Source organism: Taudactylus pleione, unplaced genomic scaffold (genome assembly GCF_031769625.1).
Source record: "Taudactylus pleione unplaced genomic scaffold, aTauple2 ptg000372l, whole genome shotgun sequence".
NCBI lineage: Eukaryota > Metazoa > Chordata > Amphibia > Anura > Myobatrachidae > Taudactylus > Taudactylus pleione.
Window position 1 is genome coordinate 5,744,703 of NW_028284773.1, and position 25,793 is coordinate 5,770,495.

A 25,793-nucleotide genomic window follows, 5' to 3' on the forward strand; every position below is an offset into this window, starting at 1 on the left:
GGACATCACCGGAGCCCGCATCATGCAGGTAAGTGTAATTAAGGTAGAGGGGGTGTCGAGGGGGGTCCGCGATCGCGGGGGTGGAGCTAGTAACGGGAGCGGAGCTTAGCACCGGGGGGTAGCAGTGGCGGCCGGGCAGCGCATGTGCGGGGCACTTTTCATGGTATTTTTTTGCAAAAATACTGTGACTAGTGTGCTGAAGGGATTCGCAGGGACAGAGCTTTCTCGCAAGTAAATCCCTGTTATATTGCCTAATATCACACTACAATCTGCAAATCCAATGCGGATTATAGTAAATAGAGCCCTATGTGTGTTAGCATGGTTCAGTAATGCCAATCTGCAGTATGGAGTCTGCAATAACTGCATATTAATTGATCAATAAACCACAATCATCTGTACATTATAAGAAAGTATGATTTATATGGAGGAAATTACCACAAATCAGTACACCGTATCTACATTAATGAGGCTGATAGATTTGTTTAGTGTGGACTACTAAACAGCTTATATGTCATTTTGTCTTATCCCTAAAGAAGTTGTTTCCCAGTGGTGCAGAGGAGACGGTTGTTGGGACATGTTACACACTCTCCTCTCCAACTGCTGCTCCCAGGGATATGTCACGCCCAGCTATGCAATGCAGCTCCAGGGTGTGGAAAACAGCAGGAACATTCACTATGTCTGGTATCTGTGCTTCTCATCACTGCAGGGAAGTGTGTCCCTGTATCACACACAAGGTAACTGGTTGGGTGTCAGATACATGTAACCATAGGGAAAATGTCTCTATATTTTCATTCTGGAGCATTGTGTGCATCGTTTTACTTTTCCTTGGGCTTCACTTAGCACAGTTGGAACTGGAACATTTTTTTTTTAAATTGGAAACAAAAAAAGGTTAATACTACTCCAAACCAATTCACAAAGGATGAAAATTTCAATAAGAAATTGTTTCTTTATACAATATTTTTAAGTGCTGAACTCTCAGTGCTAGAACCAGTAGAAATATGTTATTATATTTAATGGACAAATACACTCAGTGGCTATTTTATTCGGTACAGTTGTACTCATGTTTTTAATGGAAATGCCTAGTCAGCTAATCATATGGCAGCATCTCAATGCATAAAAGCATCAGGCAGACATGGTGAAGAGGCTCAGTTGTTTCTCAGACCAAGCAATAGAATGGGGAAGAAATATGATCTACTGTAAGAGGCTTTGTTTTGGTGTTTATTTTTGTTTTTTAAAAATCATAAAAACAGCTAAAATCACATAATTTGGGCCTGTTTTTGTTCCTACAGTATTTTTAACCTCAATAACATTTATTTCCAGTCATTTCCACTAAATTTCGACCACCTCACAGCTCACAATATTCATTTCATCCAGTTTAGGCCAAAAGGTTGCATCGAGCTAACTGGCTCACTAAGCTAAGCGACAGCAGTGGGTGGCACTAACATGTGGCAGTTCAGCTTCCAACATGGCACAGAGTGGCACTGCAGTGGTAGACAGGATGGCAGTTTAATAAACTATATGACCCCATAGCAAGTTTGAAAACCATTAATCACGAAATGGGTCAGAGGCCCCAGGAAGTTGGATTATGTTTATGGACTGAACTACAGGGAAAGGACGGAAGAATTGATTAGTTTTTAATTTATTTATTTTAATGTTTTGATTCTTAAGAAAGTTTATGAGGGAGGATCAATGTAGGATCAAGTTTTTCAGTTCCTGAAAGACATCTTTGATCTGGAGGAGGTTTTTTAAACATCTAATAGAAATGCGGTGGCCTTGTTTGTGGAGGTGCTGCTAAATAGTACACACTGTAAACAGGCATTTGCTTTGTGCTCAAGGAGGTTGTTAGGGATAATGGGACCGAGACTTGCTGTTTACATCAGAGGAAAGCAGACTGTAGCTCATCGGCTGAACTACAACTCCCAGCATCTGTGATGTTTGCCGGGTCTATTGAAAGTTGTTTGTCAAACACGGGTGCCATGCCTCAGGTTACCTCAGCCTGCTTTATGCACTGTATGTAACATGTAAATATGTATGTATATAATCAATATACACAACTAATTTTTGTATTCAATGTATTAGCACTTCATTGCATACATCCTGGCAAGAAGATGCTCTGTGCTGCTGCTCATATTTCTGGTCTCTCGCCTAACCCCCACCATCTACATTATCTAGTTATTCGCTTATAGTCACCTACATACAAAGGAGGCAGGTGTTTATTGAGCTGAACCGCTATAACAGCCTATAAATTCACCAGGGTCTTGGGGCAACCGGTTGGGGTTGGGGGGGAGCAATTAAAAAAATGGGTACATTTGAAAATTTACTATGTTATGTTTAAAAAAAAAATTAAAGGGGCAAAATTAAAGGGGCATACAGGAGATGCTGTCTGTGGCCATAACAATTTCTAGACATTTTTGGGATGTATCAAGTGCATGTCCAAGATTTCAGCGGCTGTGGAAGTGCGACTTCCAACATGGCACATCTTGGAAACAAATATTTTGATTATTCAAGAGGCCTGAGGGAGATGGAGTATGTATGTAGTTGAAGGCAGGGAAAGGGAGGGTTGATTCATATTAAATTTAATTTAAGTTTTAGATTCCGAAGCAAGTTTATTAGTCCTTTCCCCTGTTGAGCTCTTTGGTGGTTCTGCATTTTTTTTTAAATGAAAGGGGCATGCAGGACATGCTGTCTGTGGCAGCACACAAACTGGAAGCTCTGAAAAGGAAGGGGACAGAGGAATTTAAAAGTCTGGTACTAAACATATGTTATCATTGTGCTCCTGTAATTATGTATGGGAAGTTGGGAAGAGAGGAGGGAGAACATCTTCAGATACCATCACAACATTGCCTCTCCATTTGGTGCTTGATTTGCATCTCACCAAACAAGGAAAGTCAAACCCACCAGGTTGGTATCTACAAATCAAGGTTGAAAAATGGCATAAGAGTATTTTGCAAGTATACCTATTTGTGATTTAAGTTTAAATAAATACATTATGAAACCAAAAATACCCAAAAAAGTAAGCATCAGAGCAGCGGCACAAAAGCACGGCAGTTTAAAAAAATATAGGACATCTATGAAACATTTGCCACACAGCAGTGGCAGACAGGATGGCAGTTTTATAAACTATAAAATTAAAAATGTTAGACAGCAAAGCCCCAGACAGCACATAATGCAAAGAACAGAGGTTCAAGATGGAATTGTCCTTGGGCCCTTCCACCCACCCTTATGTTGTATATATTAAACAGGATATGCACAGTTTAACAAACCAATCACTTCAGTGACAGGGACTGCCAGTTGTGGCTGAAGCAATTGGTTTGTTTGGGCCCCCACAAAAACAAGCAACCAATGGGCAGCAGACATTGCTGGCAATGATCTCTATGTGCACAAACTGGCTGTCAGGTTTGGATTATTTTTGAACCCGGGGTGGATGCAGGAGAGAAAACTGGAACGGGTTTGCAGTATTGAAATGCAGCAGGTTTAATAAGAGTATTATGATTCATGAAACGGTGATAAATATATAAACTGGCAGAAAATAAATAAATCCAAGTGATGTGTGGCTGAATTACATGTGACTGGCAGGGAAACTAAGTCGAATTAATGAAGCTGGAAACAAGTATTTAGGTAGAGTAAACGAAGTCCAATGGAGATGTAACTGAGGAACAGAGGTCTGAAGTACTGGAGTGGGTTCTGAGTCCAGAGAGCTGAAGGGATCACAAACCGTGGGATGAGTAATGGGGTATAGCAGGGTAGATGCGGGTATCCGGGGCCAGCCTAAGGTGGAGACAGAGCAGGAAACGGAGCACTGCTGGGACTGCAATAATCACACTGAGCTAAGAAGCACAGAGAATGTCAACTAGAGGGTGTGCTGAACACCCTTAAGTGCCATAGAAAAGTGCATGATAGGCTGCTGAGAGTCACATGCCAGAAGCTCCAACCTGATTGGCCTATTCAGGTCACATGCCCAAAACCAAGATGGCGGCGCCTTGCAGTCCCCAGCGTAGCAGCGCTGCCAGTCTCATCTGTCACCAGATGGCATGTACCCTTGGAACAACACCGCGCACCTCATGCCAACCTCCAGACACCAGCACCCCCATCGGTAGGACCACGTCAAAGCACCTGCACAGGCAGAGACCGCGAACTGCCAGGTACAACACCTCTGGTCATGACACAGGCTTTACATCCCACCCTGAGTCCAGTGTATTTCAGTGGCCTCCACAGTCACCAGATCTGAATAAAACATTGTATCTTTGAGATGTGATGTAATGGGAAATTTGCAGGATGAATGTGTAGCCAACAAATCTGCAGCAACTGCATGGTGCTAGCCTGTCAGCATGTGGATTCATTGGCACAAAGAATTTAGATTGTTCTATTAGCAAATGGGGTGGGGGGGCCCTACCCAATACTAGAAAAGTGTACCTTATAAAGTTGAAACTTAGGGCCTGATTCAGAGCCGGACGCTATTTGCGCTCGCTCGTTCAGAAAAAGGGGCCGGCTATTTAAATTGAGCGCTCGCTCTTTGTGGTCTGTTGACGCCTCTATGTCTGAGCGAGCAAACGAAACAGGCGCTCGCTATTATGTAAAGACCCCCCTGGCCGTTCGCATCATACGTCATCTCCGCTATTTATTAGATTAATCAAGTACATCGAAAGGCGTCTGACTCTGAACTGCTCGCAGTGCTTGTGGATGGATTTTCCTACCGCAATCATGCGAACAGTTCGACCCATTACGACCCATACGGATGCGCAGATGTGCGAACATCGTTCGTAGCGAACGAGCGGCCGCTTACGAGCGGCTCTGAATCAGGCCCTGAGTATTTATGACACATGTAAAGATGCTAAATGACTAATCATCAGTAACATAAAGCTTGATTAAGAGAGCATATACATGTTGGCCAAAAGTTGCCAACCCTACCTTGATAACAGTGACATTAGTGAACAGCACTGCCGTCAGATTGAGTGGTTTCCTAAAAGGATTTCTAATTTTAAACTCTAAGGGGGATATTAACTAAAGTTCAATTTTAATCAATTCTGATTTAAAATCGATGAAAAACAATTCACATCAATGTTGTGTTTCTGGGGCTAAATCACACATTCACTATCAGACAATTTATTTTTATTTTTTTTAAGTATAGTACTGTAAATGTGTGATTTAGCCCCAGAAACACAACATCGATGTTGATTGACTTTGATAGATTTTAACTCAAATAAAATTGATCTTTAGTATATATACCCCTGAAATTCTTTTCACATCACAGAAAGAATGTGGAGCACATTCAGAACTGCTCGCAAGATGCGATCGCTCGCTGGCAAATAGGGGCAGGATATTTAAATTAAGCGATTGCACAGCATCGCGTAAGGATGCCCACTATGTTTTAGCGAGCTACGGCAGAGTGCGCTCGCAAATGTCTGAAGATGCCCCCTTGCCAATCGCAACACACGGCAAAATTTTGAAACAAAAATATTAATGCCATAAATGTATACAAAACAGAAAAACTTTTGCTATCGGCGCTAAGAATAATATACTGCAAATATTGCCATGCTGCTGGTACCATGTATGATATGGGTAAAACCAAGCGCGGGCATATTTCTTTTCTGTTTTGTTACAAAATTTTGCCTTGTGCTATCATGGCAGCTTTCAATTAAGGATATAAAAAGCCTAGTTGGGTGTGGCTAACAGCCAGCCCCTGTATAGATGTGCCCCTCTGGATCTAGGAGATGAGTACATTGAACTGCAATGTAATGATGTGCTAGGCATATATGCTAGTGTAGGGACCTGCAGAAAAATGGGGTCCCTTGATGCTGGGCTGCAGGCTTAAATGCTTTGAGCAAATCATGACAAAATCCCCTTTGTTTTATTTGCTGCACACACATAAATTTGCAGTATATTATTTTTAGCGCCAATAGCAAAAGTTTTTCTGTTTTGTCACTCCACCAATACATAGTTATGTCACTCCAATACATAGTTATGTCACTCCACTAATACATTAGTCATGTCACTCCACCAATAAATAGTCATGTCACTCCACCAATACACCAGTCAAGTCACTCCACCAATACATTAGTCTTGTCACTCCACCAATACATAGTCATGTCACTCCACCAATACATTAGTCAAGTCACTCCACCAATACATAGTCATGTCACTCCACCAATACATTAGTCATGTCACTCCACCAATACATTAGTCATGTCACTCCACCAATACATAGTCATGTCACTCCACCAATACATTAGTCATGTCACTCCACCAATACATTAGTCATGTCACTCCACCAATACATAGTCATGTCACTCCACCAATACATAGTCATGTCACTCCACCAATATGTTAGTCATGTCACTCCACCAATATGTTAGTCATGTCACTCCACCAATACATAGTCATGTCACTCCACCAATACATAGTCATGTCACTCCCCCAATATGTTAGTCATGTCACTCCACCAATATGTTAGTCATGTCACTCCACCAATACATTAGTCATGTCACTCCACCAATATGTTAGTCATGTCACTCCACCAATACATTAGTCATGTCACTCCACCAATACATAGTCATGTCACTCCCCCAATATGTTAGTCATGTCACTCCACCAATACATAGTCATGTCACTCCACCAATACATTAGTCATGTCACTCCACCAATACATTAGTCAAATCATCTCACTAGGCGCTATTATCTTCAGTAGTCTCAAATGCATTAAAGAAATAAACATACCTATTCTTGATTCTGAGTCACGCGGAGACACCGCTATGGCTGCGGCAAAATACTTTAAAACTGAGATGCCCACTTTCAGTACCTTGCGCCTGTTGTAGTCCATCTTGGTGCATCTGCCTAACCACCCCTTGTTACTTCCCATGAACGCCCACTAAAATTCACACTCCTTGTGCCAGAATAAATTTTGCGTTCCCATGCGGTAACAATCAGGAAGCATGAGCAGTGTAAATCAGAAGCACGTACAGTACAGTACTTATAACACTGCCCAAATCTGTTTACATTGGCATTATGTGCGGTTAGCATGCAATTCATAATTAGCCCCACCTGTGTTTAGGACTAGTCACCCACTTGGTGTTTAAACGAAATGCATCCCAGCACATATAGATATAAACAGTTTTCTGGACTGTACCAAGTCAGTGCCTTCAAAGTATGACCTCTGTAGATGTGTGGTTGGTGGAAGTTCCCCCCCCCCCCCCCCCCAGCCAACCACTCCTGTCTCGGTTGTACTCCTGGTGGCCATGTTAGTTTGTGCATGCTCTCAGTAAAGTCACACTTCTGCAGAGCTCCGGTGTGCTGTTGTGACTTGCTACTACAGACAAATCTAAATACTTTGCACTTAGAAAAGTCAATTGATTTCTAATGGAGTGTATTGTGCACAGGCATACAGTAACATGAGAAGTTTAACTAGCATTTTGGTGTATTTGTCTCATACATCTCATTTTATGGAGCTGTACACTCAAATACAGTGCATCCAGAAAGTATTCACAACGCTTCACTTTTTCCAACAGTTTGTTATGTTACAGCCTTATTCCAAAATGGAATAAATTCATTTTTGTCCTCAAAATTCTACACACAATACCCCATAATGACAACATGTAAAAAGTTTGAGATTTTTGCTAATTTAATAAAAAAAAAAACTTAAGAAATCACATGTACATAAGTATTCACAGCCTTTGCCATGAAGCTCAAAATTGAGATCAGGTGCATCCTGTTTCATCTGATCATCGTTGAGATGTTCCTACAGCTTAATTGGAGTCTACCTGTGGTAAATTCAGTTGTTTGGACATGATTTTGATAGGCATACACCTGTCTATATAAGGTTCCAAACTTGACAGTGCATGTCTGTAGACCTCCGAGACAGGATTGTCTCGAGGCACAAATCTGGGAAAGGATACAGAAAAATATCTGCTGCTTTGAAGGTCCCAATGAGCACAGTGGCCTCCATCATCCATAAATGGAAGAAGTTCGGAACCAACAGGACTCTTCCTAGAGTTGGCCGGCCACCTAAACTGAGCGATCGTGGGAAAAGGGCCCTAGTCAGGGAGGTGACCAAGAACCCGATGGTCACTCTGTCAGAACTACAGCATTCCTCTGTGGAGAGAGGAGAACCTTCCAGAAAGACAACCATGTCTGCAGCAATCCACCAATCAGGCCTGTATGGTAGAGTGGCCAGACAGAAGCCACTCCTTAATAACAAGCACATGGCAGCCCGCCTGGAGTTTGCCAAAAGGCACAAAGCCAAGATATCAAAGGAGTGGCTTCAGGACAACTCTGTGAAAGTCCTTGAGTGGCCCAGCCAGAGCCCAGACTTGAATGCGATTGAACATCTCTGGAGAGATCTGAAAATGGCTGTGCACCGACGCTTCCCATCCAACCTGATGGAGCTTGAGAGGCGCTGCAAAGAGGAATTGGCGAAACTGCATTGCATGTCATTATGGGGTATTGTGTGTAGAATTTTGAGGACAAAAACGAATTTATTCCATTTTGCAAAAAGGCTGTAACATAACACACTGTGGAAAAAGTGAAGCGCTGTGAATACTTTCCGGATGCACTGTAATCTCCTAGATGTATTATGGAGGGATTGAAGTAGATATCTCCGATATCTGCTGTGGTCCCTCCATTTTCGCCAACACTGCAACCCCCATAGGTAATCGCTGCCACTGAGTGCTCGCAGTGGCTTTAGCAGTTTGGCAGCAAACCCACTGCCTAGATCTAACCGCAGCGGCTGGCATAACAGCCTTAATATCTACAGAAGGAATTCAGGAGCAGCATACAGCCGCCCAGGGCCGCCATCAGGGAGGGACTGCTGGGCCTAGAATCCCGGGCCTGGAGAGAGCAGAGACAGATGGGGGCCCAGCTGGCTGCAGTGCTGCACTGCACCGGCAGCCATAGAGTACTGACTGTGTGCTGCATTACAATAACAAATATGGTGCCGGCCGTGAGCCAGCCGGAGCTCGCAAACTGGCAGCCAATCAGGAGCATCCGCTCCTGATTGGCTGCCGGTGAGCGAGCTTAGATTGGCTCGCGCCCATTGCCATCCAATCAAAGCTCCTGGACCCTCTGCCAATCAGGAGCGGACGCTTCTGATTGGCTGCCAGTCCATGAGCTTTGATTGGAAATGCTGGAGCAGCGCAGTTCTTCTAGTCACAGTGCCACTCTCTAGTCTACATATATGATCCTGATATGCCGTCAGCGCTGATTCTGGCTGCCAACTGAAGAAGCACAAACCAGGTACTACATAGTGCCTGACCTTGCTCCGTGCTCCCACTCGTGTTCCAGCCAGCAATCCCTACCCTGTTTTATTGCAGGTGATTGCGGCAGGTGGATTTTTCACAATTTTTAAAACTTCATATTAGCCACTTTAAAATATGCTAGTACCCATTTTCATGTACCCCAAATTTTATGGGACAACTTATTTTTCCCCCAAAAAAGTTGATAAATGCTATTCTTCACCACTTTCCCAAAGACATTATACAGCACCTATTGTGACCGTTTAAAGACCCCACATACCATTAGCAGGGCTATTCTGGGGTACCCATAGTGATCCCCCATGTCAGAGCATCTTTTGGGGGGTGTTAGGCTGATTTCCCCAAAAATGACAGGACTTTTTGCCAATTTCCTTTTCGCTAGGTCCCGTTCTCACCAATTTTAAATTGAATATGGGGAGTAGCGGGGACGAGCACGATAACTTTTCGGTGGCAAAACCTCCGATGACGGCGAAAAGTCCGGCAATGGACTTTTCACTCCAAATTGAATATGCCCCCTAGTCTTTGGGATCAATTCAATTAGGAATGAGTTTGGTTTGGCGAGGCGTTTTCACTGTCAATTCGCACAGCATTTGCAATTAATTTTGCATTACATTTTAAGTTCAAATTAAAAATGTAAATATTGGGTGCAGGATGCACCAGCGGTAGTACCCAGAGTTCTAGTGATGACAGAGGCAAATTCAAGAAGGGGCAAGGTCCAGTGCAATGATTGATATATACCTCTGTATATAAAGCTGTGCTCTGCACACACAGGAATATGGACACGGGTGTACTGTAAATAGATCAATGCCTATACCTGTAGTCAGTTTCCGCTGCATAGAATGTCAGAGTTAGCGAGTCCCAGTGTTACCAGCTTATCAGGACATGTCTGTGTGTGGTTCTGTGGCCCTCAGCTTTTCTGCGTTTCTTATGTGACTCCACCATGATCACTGGCCACATTCCGTAGATGTACTGTCCGGCCAAGCACCAGATAGCAGGATTACTCACAGGAAATGACCTGACATGTATACCGTACTCAGGGGCGTGGTGACATCTGCCCCCCAGGCTGCTACAATTTTTAAGATAGGGTCATCACATGCCCGGTGTGAGAAGATGTTCCCTGACCGCTCCATTTATCCTATTCATACATTCAGAGTGGCAGAGGAGCGTCTGTCTGTCTCCCGGCCATGGTGGTGGGGCGGATTGGGACATCGGGAAAGCGGGAAGGTTCGGCCCGGGCTGAATCATATGCTGCGCTTCCGGGATTGCATTCCATTGTGAAATGCAAGCCTGAAGCTGTTACCTGCTCCAGCTAGCGGGCACATCTGGGTGCCGTTAGCCAGTGCAACCGCATCGCAGCAGAGGGCCGTGGCCAGCATCACTTGAGGGGGAACGAGTGCCAGCAGGCGTGCACATCCCAGTAGACGGGGTCATATGGGCACAGTAATGTAGGAGGGAAGGAGCCACAGATACGAGCAGCCTCAACCAAGAGATGGATCCCAGCAGCTGGAAAAGGTGCTCTGGCAGCAGGATGGGGAGCTGGAGGTCGGCGCCACCTGAAGCAACCCAGGAGTAGTGGGACATGGAAGTTGGAGAGGTGAGAGGGCGATCAGCTTTACACAGAAGTTTGGGAGGGGCAGAACATTTGGAGGTTTGGGTCGGTGAAATCTGGAGTTGAATTTAAAAAGGGGGTGGCAGATTTTTAATGAGCAAGGAGAGGAGGCCAGATTGTGGATCTGGTTTTATGTGTAATTATTCTAGAGGTCACTGTTATGGTCTCTGTATTGAAGAGAGGACACTAGTATAGTTTCTGTTTTGTCAGATGGGGCTGGTAGGTTATGTATTTGTTAATAGCTCTTTGACATAACAAGTCATTTCTATGGCTATGTAAACCATACACACATTAGATACAGTAGACGCCACGCCTCTGACCACACCCACATTAGATACAACACGCCTCTGACCACACCCACATTAGATACACCACACCTATGACCACACCCACATTAGATACACCACGCCTCTGAGAAATGTATTATACTATTTTTGTCGTCATAGTTATTTGGTAGAAAATCGAGGGCCACATGCTTGTGTTTGCCCCCCAGGCTTAACATTACCAGACAGCCCCTGACCATACTCACATGCCAGACAGTGTACCTCTAATCACAAACCTAATTTTCTGATTCAGTAGTGGATACATATGTACATATTCTGTGTGTGTGTAAACATATATATATATATATATATATAAAACACAGGACCTCATTCAGAGGCGGTCGCTTGGGAGCGATCGGTCGCACCCAAAGTGATCGAAAATATGCAAAACGAGTGCTCAATCGCAACGCACATTGTAAGCGCGGAAACACCCACAACAATGAAAGCACACCTCCTATCTCTACGGGCTAATTCAGAGTCGGTCGCAGGCGGCAACCTATGTCAGCACGATTAACACCTGTTACATTGTTATTTGCCTACAGACATTGGTTGAGGCCGAAACCATCGCCTGCACTCGCAATGCTTAGGGTAGACCCTGGGCTACCTTTAGCACTGCGAGCAGTAGCATCATTATTTGAGCGAGATGACGTGTGTGATGACTCGCTCAGTAATATATGCATGCCCTTAAAATGCCCTTTTTAAGGTCAACCACGCCTGCGTTCGCGCCACCACACCCCCATTCACAAGCACCTTCCCATGTAACCACCCACAAATGGCACGAAATGTCAATCACAGCTACGACCTCGCAGTGACTAGCGAGCAAGAGGATTGCGTTTGGAAAGACAGGCTTGCGCACTGGCATGTGTGTGCATGCGCAGTTGAAAAAAAACATCGCTCGCTACGTCCAATCGCTCCGTGCGACCGCCTCTGAATGAGGTCCACAGTGGGGTGCTATCCAAGTGTTTACAGCTGTGCCCACGGATGAGAAGACGTCATGGCACGTAGATGTATAATTACGGCTGTGTGAATACAGACGCTGCTGGATGGTGATCTTGCTGCCCAACTATGGTGACAAAGCCATGCCACGTTCTGGACCTAAAACTCACTGTGAAGATGCAGTTTACCCGGCGAGCAGAGCTACGTACCTTCACCTTTGACTGATATCTTGGGTAAAGGGTCCAGGTGTATAAGCTAAATCAGACACAGAAAACAGTCAGGATAAATCTCTGTCGAAATAGATTTTTTATATGTCAGTGAAATGTAAATTCATTCCCCCTTCTCGGTCCTTTGTTTAATACCGGTTTAATAAAAAGGGTTTCAGTTTCTTAGGATTAAATAAAATTCTTACACAGAACCTCAGACATAATAAGTTAGTTTTTAAAATTCATTATAGCAATTACTTATAGTATTTAATGTTTTACTCAGATGGATTATGCTATCCGGGTGCCACAGGCTTACGTATTCAGCCAAGGATTTTACTCTTAATATTTACACACTGGACATAGATAATCAGTGCTAGATTGATTTACTATAGTTTTCTGCTGCTGTCTGACCAGGACATTCAGTGTACACACACAAGACATCACTTTTTGAAATGCCTATATGTTATCAGTAGCTCATTAGCATAAATATCGCATCACAATCATCATTCCGTGTCACATTGCCCATTGTAAGCAGAGCACCTTTGACAACAACCTCCTAGTCTACAAACGGGCAGCTTCTTTTACAAAGTGCTGGAAATTGTGCCTATCTGATTGTCTGCTGCAGTCAGAGCCACCACAGATCACAGCCCAAATCCATATGTGATTCCTGCAGACATTTCTGCTTGCAGGTACCATGGATAAAGAATAGGACCTTGAATAGGAATGTGGAATTGCTTCCCACTCCCGTGCTGCCGCAAGGTGGGTCAGCATGAGGAACATTCATCAAATGGCACTCAATGCGCTGCTGTCGAGAAGAGCGAGTCAGGAAGATCTGTTGAAAGACATTCGCTCATCCGGCGCTTTAGGCGATTACTGGCTAAGAGGAGACAAGGTAAAAATGGTGAAGCCAATGTTACCCACCTCATCAGAGAGAGCATGAAGGAATCTATATCCTGTGTTGATTTAACAACCTTCACATAGGTCTCACACAACACTCTTGCTAAGAAGCATGTGCCTAATGTCTTTGAGTCAGCTGAAGGCCAGCAAGTGTGCTTGAGTCCAAAATGCACAATGATGCAGGCATCCACCAGTGAGCTCCTGAGCTGTTTTGCTAAGTTCATCTGTTGAAGGTGTAACCTATTCAACAATATGTCACCTACAGATATTATTTTATGGATGACAAGTCTAGATATGACTCTCACTGGATACTGGCAGGAAGAAGGCTTCATCAACCCGGCCAATGTTGTATTCCTCTACATGCTCTGCCGAGAGGTCATTCCATCAGAGCTGAACAGTGAGCAAGAACTACTGGCATTTCTGTCAACATGTCTGTACATATCCTACACATACGTGGGTAGTACGACCTCCTATCCGATGAAGCCATTCCTAATGGAATGCTCAAAGGAAGCCTTTTGGAGCCATTGCCTATCTATTATTGATTTCATGAGCTCAAAGATGCTCCGCATCCATAGTGACCACCTGCATTTCATCCAGGTCTTTGCTGATCTCAAGGCTGAGGGTGGACAGGAGGATATAAAAACAGCCTAGAATAGTACTTGTACACAGCAAGCTCCACCATCAGCTCTATGCTGTGCTCCACCATCAGCTCCAGGCAGTGCATGACACAGCAAGCTCCCCCATCAACTCCAGACTGTGCTCAAACATCACCTCCAGTACTACTCCCAGCAAGAGTCTATCACCAATGCCATACGGTACGTTATATCCTGCTAACTCTTTCAACACTCAGTCAGATCCCATCATCTCTGTCTATACACAAGCTCCTATTAACAAGTCTCAGCAGAATACTATACTTGATAAGACTCTTCTACATGCATCCTGTGGGTCTGGTGTCTTCTGCACTCACTGTTCCTATGCAGCCTTTGCTATCTGCTACATCTACCAATTTATTCTACTAGAATTAGAAACTCCATTTCAGAGACTGAGCCATTGTCTCAGTTACCCCAGGCCACAAGGCGGCTCTCCAGCCTACTCCAAATTCTTTTTACAAAACTGCATGAGGAGGAGTTTCATCAAGACCTCTAGCTTCATCCAGTCTCCTAATACAGAAGCCAGCCTTAGGGTTCCTGAACCCACAGAATTGACAATAAAATGTTTTGTTTGTTTTTTACTATAAAATTGGTTGGTGTATTATTTGGCTTGACAGGTCTCATATATGGATTGGGTTCAACTGTGAAATGTTTTACAATTTTGTCACTGCAACAATGCTCTGCAGAGGGTCCAGAGATTGCCTTATTGGCGACCAATATCTGTTTGCAAAACAGGAAGCGGCACTTGCAAATATTTATCTAAAACCGGGGGTGTCGGGTCTTCTCAATATTTCCTACATGGTGGCATTAGTGGTGATACAAGTTTTCCAGCTTTAAGCCACTGCATAAACCAGTGCCAGCCTTGGAGATCTCTTCCTATGGGCTATGCATACATTCTTTGATTTTTTTTTAGGTTTAGTGTCTATTTAAAGTAAATATAGTAGATTTTATGGAATTTCCTAATCAATGATAATTGGATAGAAACATTGGTCTACTTTTATGGTTCATTTCAAAACTTGAAGCTGGCAGAAAGCGGATCAGCTGCAGAAATTAAGCTCCCGCACCCATTTGTTTTTCATCTCCCTTCCAGCTCCAGGTTTGGAAGTTGGCTCTTAGCTCCAGGGCTGAATCAACTGTTAGATGTCATACAGTAGGCCAGTAGGCGCTCTGGGACATGCCTGGCACTGGACAGTGGCAAGTTGCCAGGTTCACCCAATCGGTGATCAGCATCTCCAGCCTGATCACAAGCCTAAACCGTAAATTTCTCTCCAGTAGCTTAACCCTAACCAGATTTAGACCCAATGGGTCACCAGACAAGATACCATTCTGCCCCCCCCATCTCTATTGCATCTAGATTACAATTTAATTAAAAAGAAGAATTACAAGTGCACAACTCCAATATTACTAATTATATATAATATAATACATTTTGCAATAGAATTTTGCAATAAATGAATAGAGGCCATGGTTATGGGCCTACCCATCACACCCAGGTAACCTCTGAGGGTAGGTCCCTAACATACTGGGGTTGAAATCCATAGTGCAGGACACTCCCAAACAGGCCCAGCTAAGCCACCCCAGGGCATCACTCTAATGAGGAAAGGTGAAGTGTAAAAAGGTATATAAAAAGAGGGTTTTAGGAACCTGCTCTTCACCGGATGCAGCTATACATGTCTGGGGGTTTTCTCTATAAAGACCCCAAAGGAATTGTAGACAGGACACACAAGTGCAAAAACTAGAGTTATGGAAACTGAGTAAAGTTAAAAATAAAATATCCAAAAATAGTTCAAAATCTGTAGTTCATAATCGAAAATACTTAATAGAGGAGGGTATAATGTAATTGCAGAGTTACTGATCATGGATCAATCTTCAGATCTCCCATAAGTGGAAACATGGAAGATAGAAAGAAAGAGTCCACCATAGTGTATTACCATTTATTATGGATGAATAAAAAATATCACATGAAAAGTAACTTTTAAATAACACCAGACATTAGATAAAATAAAAGGCGTACCAGATGGTGTGGGTGTAAACTAGGGGTGAGCGGGTTCGGATTTCTGAAATCCGAACCCCCCCGAGCCCCCCCGATCCGAGTCCGATCCGAGTCAGGCTCGACTTTTCCCGCCTGACTCGGATCTGAAATCGAGGCAAAACATCATCATCCCGCCTTCCGAGTCTCGCGGGTTTTGGATCCTGTATAAGGTACCCGCGTCGGCGCCATTTTCTCACTCGGCTGTGGACAGTGAAGAGGGAGGGTGGGAGTTAGGGCTGGCTGGGCTGTGTAGTGTAGTGTAGTGTAGTGCTGCTGTTGTCCACTACTTCAAAGTCCATAGGGGCTGGCTGTGTTGTGCTGTGCTGCTGTTGTTAATAGGGGCTGTGTCCACTACTTCAAAGTCCATAGGGGCTGGCTGGACTGTGTTGTGCAGTCAGTTCTCCATAGGGGCTGTGTCCACTCCAAAGTCCTGTGCAGTGTCCCAGTCCTAAAGGGGTGCTGTAGAGTTGTCCAGGGGGTGCTCTGTCCATCAGGGGTGCTCCCCCCAAGTGCTAAAAAAATAATATATTTTCTGTGTTTGTGAATTGTGTGCGCAGTAGCCGCACGTGCATCAACAAAGTAGTGCCAAGCGTGCGCCTGTGTCATAAGTAAAGGGCCGGCTGGCTTGACCGTTAAAGGGTGCTGTAACCCCCAAAGTACACTCCAGTCCAAACCAAAAAAAAAATTATTTTCTGTGTTTGTGAATTGTGTGCGCAGTAGCCGCACGTGCATCAACAAAGTAGTGCCAAGCGTGCGCCTGTGTCATAAGTAAAGGGCCGGCTGGCTTGACCGTTAAAGGGTGCTGTAACCCCCAAAGTACACTCCAGTCCAAACCAAAAAAAAAATTATTTTCTGTGTTTGTGAATTGTGTGCGCAGTAGCCGCACGTGCATCAACAAAGGAGCAGCGCCAAGCGTGCGCCTGTGTCCCATAAGTAAAGAGCCGGCTGGCCCATTTCTTAAAGGCTGGTGTAACCCACAAAGTGCACTACTCTCCAGCAAAAATAAAGAAATATTTTCTGTGTTTAGCCGCACGTATATATCAAATCGATATAACATAAATGGAGGACCAAACTTTCTCCGATAAAAATAAAATAGAGAAAGATCAAGAACCACTTCCTCCTAGTGCTGAAGCTGCTGCCACTAGTCATGACATAGACGATAACATGCCATCAACGTCGTCTGCCAAGGCCGATGCCCAATGTCATAATAGAGGGCACATACAATCCCAAATGACAAAGTTCAGGAAAATGACCTTGAAAAAAACATTTAAATCAGCTGAAGAGAAACGTAAACTTGCCAATATGCCATTTACGACACGGAGTGGCAAGGAACGGCTAAGGTCGATCCCTAGTATGTTCATGACTAGTGGTTCAGCTTAACATGACGATGGAAGCCCTCCTCCCACTAAAAAAATCAAAAGAGTTAAGCTGGCAAAAGCACAGCGAAGAACTGTGCTTTCTAAGAAGATATCACAAATCCCCAAGGAGAGTCCAAGTGTGGTGGTGGTTGCGATGCCTGACCTTCCCAGCACTGGACGGGAAGAGGTGGCTCTTTCCACCATTTGCACGCCCCCTGCAAGTGCTGAAAGGAGCACCCACAGTCCACTTGCTGATATGCAAATTGAAGATGTCACTGTTGAAGTACAACAGGATGAGGATACTGGTGTAGCTGGCGCGGAGGAGGAAGTTGGCGAGGAGGATTCTGATGGTGATGTGGTTTGTTTAAATCAGGCTCCGGGGGAGACAGTTGTTGTCCGTGGGATGAAAATGCCCATCACGGTCATGCCTGGGCAGAAGACCAAACATTCCACCTCTTTGGTCTGGCAATATTTCTATCCAAATCCGGACAACTGTCTTGCCATATGTACCTTATGTAAAGGTGGAATAAGTAGGGGTAGGGACGTTAACCACCTAGGAACATCCTCCCTTATACGGCACCTGCAGCGCGTTCATAATAAGTTACTGTCAAGTTCAGAAACTTTGGCTAAGACCGTAAGCAGTCCAGGGACACCTAAATCCCGTTGTCCTGTTGTATCCAAGCGCCTGCAAACCACACCGTCAACTCCCTCCTCGTCAATTTCCTCCTTAGTCAGGATCGGAAGTAGTCCTGCAGGCCATGTCACTGGCATGACTGACTCTCCTATCCCGGATTCCTCTGGAGGATCCTGCATTGCTACGCCTCCTGCTGCCGCTGCTGCTGTTGCTGTTGCTGGGAGTCGTTCATCATCCCAGAGAGGAAGTAGGAACACCACTACTTTTACTAAACAATTGACCCTCCAACAGTCCTTAGCGAGGAGGATGAAGTACGACAGCAGTCATCCTGAAGCAAAACGTATAACTGAGGCCTTGACTGCTATGTTGGTGTTAAACGTGTGTCCGGTATCCGCCATTAGTGCAGTGGGATTTAGACAATTGCTGGAGGTAGTGTGTCCCCGGTTCCAAATCCCGTCTAGATTCCACTTCACTAGGCAGGCGATACCGAGACTGTACAGAAACGTCAGAAAAAGTGTCCTCAGTGTCCTGAAAAATGCCGTTGTACCCAATGTCCACTTAACCACGGACATGTGGACAAGTGGAACAGGGCAGACTAAGGACTATATGACTGTGACAGCCCACTGGGTAGATGTATCACCTTACGCAGCAACAGCAGCAGCGTCACCAGTCGCAGCATCTCAGAAACGCCAGCTCGTTCCAAGGCAGGCTACGCTGTGTATCACCGGTTTCAGTAAGAGGCACACCGCCGACAACCTCTTAGAGAAACTGAGGGAAATCATCGCCCAGTGGCTTACCCCACTTAGACTCTCCTGGGGATTTGTGATATCTGACAACGCCACCAATATTGTGCGGGCATTACATCTGGGCAAATTCCAGCACGTCCCATGTTTTGCTCACACAATAAACTTGGTGGTGCAGAATTTTCTGAAAAGCGACAGGGGCGTGCAGGAGACGCTTTGGGTGGCCCGAAAAATTTCAGGCCACTTTCGCCATTCAGCGACTGCGTGCTGAAGACTGGAGCACCAGCAAACACTCTTGAACCTGCCCCGCCATCACCTGAAGCAAGAGGTTGTGACGCGGTGGAACTCAACCCTCTATATGCTTCAGAGGATGGAGGAGCAGCAAAAGGCCATTCAAGCCTATACATCCACCTATGACATAGGCAAAGGAGGGGGTATGCACCTGACTCAAGCGCAGTGGAGAATGATTTCCGTGTTGTGCAAGGTTCTCCAGCCCTTCGAACTTGCCACACGTGAAGTCAGTTCAGACACTGCCAGCTTGAGTCAGGTCATTCCCCTCATCAGGCTTTTGCAGAAGCAGCTGAAGAAAGTGAAGGAGGAGCTAAGATGGAGCAATTCCGCTCGGCATGTGGGACTTGTGGATGAAGCCCTTCATTCGCTTTGCCAGGATTCCAGGGTGGTCAATCTGTTGAAATCAGACCACTACATTTTGGCCACCGTGCTCGATCCTAGGTTTAAAGCCTATGTGGTGTCTCTCTTTCCGGCCGACACAAGCCTGCAGAGGTGCAAAGACCTGCTGGTGAACACACTGTCAGCTGAAGCGGAACGTTACACGTCAACAGCTCCTTCTTCATTTTCTCCCGCAACTGGGGTTGCCAGGAAAAAACTTAGGTATCCTAAGCAACCCGCTGGCGGTGATGCAGGGCAGGCAGGACCAAGTTTGGACATCTGGTCCGGACTGAAGGACCTGGCAACAATTTCTGACATGTCTACTGTCACTGCATATGATACTGTCACCATTGACAGAATGGTGGAGGATTACATCGGTGACAGCATCCAAGTAGGCATGTCAGACAGTCCATACCTGTACTGGCAGGAAAAAGAGGCAATTTGGAGGCCCCTGTACAAACTGGCTCTATTTTACCTGAGTTGCCCCCCCTCCAGTGTGTACTCCGAAAGAGTGTTTAGTGCAGCCGGGAACCTTGTCAGCGAAAGGCGTAGGAGGTTGCTTCCACAGAATGTGGAGAAGATGATGTTCATCAAAATGAATTATCAGCTCTTCCAGGGAGACCAGCCTCCAGAACGTACAGAGAGACCTGTGGTGGTGGATTCAAGTGGGGACGAGTTAATACTTTGTGAGGATGAGGATGTACACACTGAAGAGGGTGAGGAATCGGTGGATGAGGAGGATGAGGATGACATCTTGCCTCCGTAGAGCCAGTTTGTGCAGGGACACATTAATTGCCAGCTTGTTTTGTGGGGGCCCAAACGAACCAATAATTTCAGCCACAGTTGTGTGGCAGACCCTGGCGCTGAAATGATTGGTTTGTTAAAGTGTGCATGTCCTGTTTATACAACATAAGGGTGGGTGGGAGGGCCCAAGGACAATTCCATCTTGCACCTCTTTTTTTTCTTTGCATTATGTACAGTTTGGGGCCTAGTTTTTCAAACTGCCATCCTGTCTGCCACTGCAGTATCACGCCTAGATGGGTCACGTGTTTGTGCCGCCCACTCGTGTTGCTTAGCATAGTCATCCAGCTACCTCGGTGCAACCTTTTGGACATAAAAACACTATTGTGAGGTGTGAGGTGTTCAGAATAGACTGGAAATGAGTGGAAATTAAGGTTATTGAGGTTAATAATAGCATAGGAGCAGAAAAACCTACAAATTCTGTGATTTTAGCTGTTTTTATGCTTTTTTTCAAAAAAATACAGATCCAAAACACAAAACCCAGAACCCAAAACACGGAAGGGTGGTTTTGGCAAAACCAATCCAGATCCAAAACACGAAGAAAGATCCAGATCCAAAACCAAAACACAAAACACGAAAAGTGGCCGGTGCACACCCCTAGTGTAAACGCTCTACACACTAAACACACTTAGTTGGAAGTCCAATACTTCCTGGGATCAGGAGTCAGCACAAAAAATAGAAGTAAAAAAACATCAAACACAGAGTGCTGCTAGGAGGATACTCCACTCCCTGTTGCCTCAAACGACTACTCAACTGCCTCAAGAATAAAAGCGAGAGATTACTTCCGCACACAAGCATCACTTCCGGTCTGGCAGTGACACACAAACGTCACTTCCGGCCAGACGGGAGTGAGCTAAAATCCAGAAAATTTGTTGAGGATACTCCCAGGGCTGGTATTAAATAAAACCCTGCCATCCAGCATTATTGGGAAGGTGTTAACATCCCTACTCTCTGGCATAATAAATAATAAATGGTAATACACTATGGTGGACTCTCTCTTTCATGTTTCCACATATGCCTTATGGGAGATCTGAAGATTGATCCACGATCAGTAACTCTGGAATTACATTATACCCTCCTCTATTTTCGAATATGAACTACGGATTTTGAACTATTTTTGAACATTTTATTTTTAACTTTACTCAGTTTCCATAACTCTAGTTTTTGCGCTTCTGTGTCTTCTCCTTTGTTTTTGTCTACTAGTGTAAAAAGGTGTTAGATACATAAGAGCAGCTACTGCTGCATATAGTAAGGTGAAAAATAAAGATTTGAAAATAATACATGAATATTAAACAAACAATAGAGGTGCTCAAAGTGCAAGAAAGGAAAAATGTGTTTATAATGCGATGCCCTGAAGCAGCCCAACCAAAGCAATCCAGTTGACCCACGCCCCAAAAAACAACATTATAAACACATTTTTCCATTTCTTGCACTTTTAGCACTGGGGTCATGTGACTATCACTTCCGGGTCAGACCTACAATCCTACAATGTCCGGTAAGTATTCTTCCCCTATCCCCTAACTAGTGAATACGTATTCGATGATGATCTGCAATGTATAATTTGTGTAGCTTGCTTTCATTGTCAGTGCACTAGTAACCTAGTTTGCCAGTTTTTAAAAGTGTTCTGCTTCAGCCGAAATTCCGATTACATAACAAATATTGGCATTACCTACAGTGTGTCTATATGCAGGAATAATGTGATTGCTGCATGAGGCATCAGGGTGGAGCAAATTTAAGGAAATACCTTAAATAGCATACTTACTGCACCGAGTGTACGCAACCTATGTACTGCTACTTGTGTCAACCTGGCGGCACAATCCGCACTTCTGCACTCCTTGTATGCAAACTAGTGTACGGCTGTGTGTCAACCCGGTGGCAAAAGCCGCACTTCTGCACTCCTTGTATGCAAACTAGTGTACGGCGGCGTGTCAACCCAGCGGCACAAGCCGCACTTCTGCACTTCTTGTACACAGCCCAGAGGCTGCTTCTCGCCAAGGCTTACCAGCCTTCAAGGCTGCAACACCTCATCAGCCCTCAAGGCAATAACAGCCTCCACTAGCCACGTGTTCCAGCCCTCAAGGCTGTAGCAGGACTGTCTCATTCTTGCTCTCAGTTGATATTTCAGCCTATAGGCTGCAACAAATGTATTACCAGTCTACAAGGGGTACCCCCAAACTATCTCCTTGCACAATCCTCCACTCTGCACTAATCGGAGTCGATTCCTTCCGGGGATTGTCACACACACACCACACACACACCTACACACAACTACACACACACACCTACACAAACACTTACACACACACGCACACACACACACACACACTACAAACATGTTAACCTGGCAGCTAATTTTTAAACTTTTTGAGTAATTACTTTGAGCATTTGCATCCAGAAGATCACGTATACTTTAAGTAAAATCAATACTCCAGAGCTGTAAAAATAAATATGCCCTATTTTGAAATATCAAGAGACATAAAAACAAAAACCTGACAAATAGTGCATCAGAAGTGCTTTCTTGGAAATAATGTTTGGTATATAGTTTCTTACTCTTCTGCACCAGTCATCTGCTAGTGAATCAGAAGTACTTTCTTGAAAATTATTTTTGCTAATGTACACACAAAGAGTGTACACGCTGTTTAAGACAATATCAGAAAGGTTGCAGAATAGTGATGGGCATTCCTGGTTGGTGACTGGAAAGTGGCTAGTAGTGCATGCAAAAATGGTCTGTTCAGTGGGCGTATTATGGGAGTATCGGAGGCATGTCAACAGTGGGTCGGCTCAAGGCATGGGTCAGCAGGGCCATTGCACAGAGCACCATAGCCTGAAGGGCGCAGCCCTGCCTAAACATTACCTGCCTGACTCCAGAAAGACCTGTCCTCCACCCAATGGTCATTTCCAGACTGGTGAACTGAGTAGTATGCTGAGAAACTGACATTTTAAGTGTAGGCTAAAAGCTTACCTTCCTAGTAGATTTAAATCTCCAGTACAAATAGATAACCAGTTGCTAACAAGACGGACAACTGTATCTGAGAGACTGTTTGATCCAGTGCTAACAGCTTACATTGTTACATTGTCACCATTCTTAAATTAATATTCCTGGTGGATATATACTCCCGGTAGAAGTAAATAACCAGTCCCTAAGAAGTGGAATCCAGGATTGCTTCACAAATGTGATTAAGAGTTTGGAGGCATACAATTATCTAACGTCCAACTGGGATTAACCCAAACACCATTGCAACTCCCCTGAGGAAGTAATTTATGACGAAATGCATTGGGTGACAAGATACAAATTCAAGATGCAAAGTAGGCCCTAAAGGCTGTCAAAGTGCTTTCCTTATAAAGGGAGATCGCAAGTGTATTAACATCTGTCTCACAATGGTCAAGATGTCTATGTATATGTAAGAATAAGTTTTAAATGTGATTTTATGTTTTTTTATAAAACTGTGCACTAAAAGGAAAGAAGGTTATTAGTTGCACTTGGGTGAACTCAGGTTGAAAAGGTCTGAGTACAGTAAGCCCGATAGGAGAAATAAAAACTTCACCTTTATCACCTTACAATACTCTATGTAATAGGGACAAATAGTATACTATACGAAGTGGGAAATGGGTCCCATATAGAGTTTAGGAGCTCCCAAAAAAAACAACATTATCATATATATATATATATATATATATACTGTATATACTGTATGTATATATATATATATATATATATATATATTTATTTATATATTCCATAGACAAAAAAAACATACAGTTTCACATGTCCCATTAAGGCTTCTTAGACATGATCTGAAATTTCACAAAACCACCTCCTGTGTGCTGGCCCCTCTTCCACCTGTGCTAGTGTACCATATTGTTGCCCTTCTCCCCTGCAGGTGGCCCGGTTTGCACCTACAAACCCTGATAGTTAATGAATTTTTAAAAAGCTATAAAATTCCATAGACAAAAAAACCTTACGGTTTCACATGTCCCATTAAGGCTTCTTAGACATGATCTGAAATTTCACATAACCTTCTGAATTTGTGCCACTCAAACTAAAAAAAAGCAATGAAATTACGATCATTAAGGCTGATGCCTTAATGGACGTATTCCTTGCGCAATACAGATATGGTATGCCATCACACCCTGTGGTTAACTGCAGATTCAGCACTCTCACAGAGTGAGATTGCTGTCACTCACAAAATGGTGGAGCTGCTAATTCACAGAATTGTGTGCTCATTGGAATACACACATGCAGTCTATGCAACTGAGGTCTGAGCAGTTATGTGGCACACACATCCCACTCAGTGCCCACAATCTTCCCATTCATTTACCACAACAATCCCACTGGGTTCCAATATCTTTGTCACTCCATACATCTATCTCATTTAGAATACACATTCAGCTACTTAATTTCTAAAACTATCATACTCTGTCTATTGTGATAGAAGCACTGGTAAAGTGGTCAATGGCAAGTACATTTGTCCTAGGTTTTTGGCCTATGTGTTCTAAAAAACCCCAGGAGAAGTCTGTTTTGTAAGCAGGCCAGAGTATCGGCTTTTGGAAAAGCCAGTTTGGGTCCTGGGGGTGTGGATGTGAGGAGAGGGAGGGCCCCATCCACAGGCCACTCCTGGTTTTGAGCCTTTCAGCCTGGTAGCAGGCTCATTAGGGATTACACCTGGAACTCGCTGATTTAAGCTGTGTTCAGTTGTAGCTGAGTGTCTCATACCTGGGAGAGCAGGCCGCAGGTTAGCTTGCTCTGAGACACTGTTGGCTGTAAACCAGAAGGTACTGTGGATAGGGATTTTGTTTAGTGTTCTGTTAGATAGGGAACTTACTGTCTAGTTAGTGCCCAGCTGGGCTAGGGTTTATTTTATGTATTGTTTATTTGATTGTTGAAATTGCACAATAAAAACTGGCACCGTCCAGCTTGCATGAAAATCCATGACTGGAGTGCTGTTTCCTGGCTGCTGTGTGTAAGGTGGTGTCCATTTACCCCAGGAGAGGGACTCGCTACCCCGACCTTATCACAATTGGTGGAGAATGCGGGCAAGCACACACTGAAATTGCAACAAGGAAATATTTGTCTTTTAAAATTTAAAGGGACAGACACAAGATTGTGGAATCCATGAAGGTAGCGTCAACAGATGCTCAGAGAGGCCAGGTTCTGCTTTCAGCTGATCCCTAAAGACAACATGGAGGACATTGTTAAGGCCTTGCTCCAGGCTATGGCAGCCCAGCAGGAAACCAACAAATTTCAGGAGGCAGCCCTAAGGCAACAACAAGTTACCATCGAGGAAACCTGCCAGGCCTTAGCGGAGAACAGCCAGGCCATAAAAGAGGTGGTACAACACCTAGTAGCCCAGACTGGAGATGCTTACACTGACCCTCCATTCAACACTTGCTCTATAAGTGCCAGTCATTTTTTGCAGAAGATGACCCCGAGTGATGACGTGGAGGCGTATCTTATGGCCTTTGAGAGAACCGCAGAAAGGGAGAGTTGGCACAAGGAACAGTGGGCAAGTCTTGTGGCACCCTTCCTGTCTGGAGAACAACAATAGGCCTACTATGATTTATGCCTGGCTGATGTCAAGGACTATGCAAAGTTAAAACGGGAGATCGTAACCCGTTTGGGAGTCACCTCATTTGTTCGGGTCCAACGAGTCCATCGCTGGGAGTTCCAAATGGAAAAACCTCCACGCTCCAGA

At 44.4% G+C, this 25,793-nt stretch overlaps 1 pseudogene; it reads left to right on the plus strand.

Moving 5' to 3' along the window:
- The first annotated feature begins 13,039 nt into the window (after positions 1-13,039).
- Positions 13,040-13,864, plus strand: LOC148508261 (cyclin-dependent kinase 5 activator 1-like; annotated as a pseudogene).
- Positions 13,865-25,793: the final 11,929 nt, after the last annotated feature.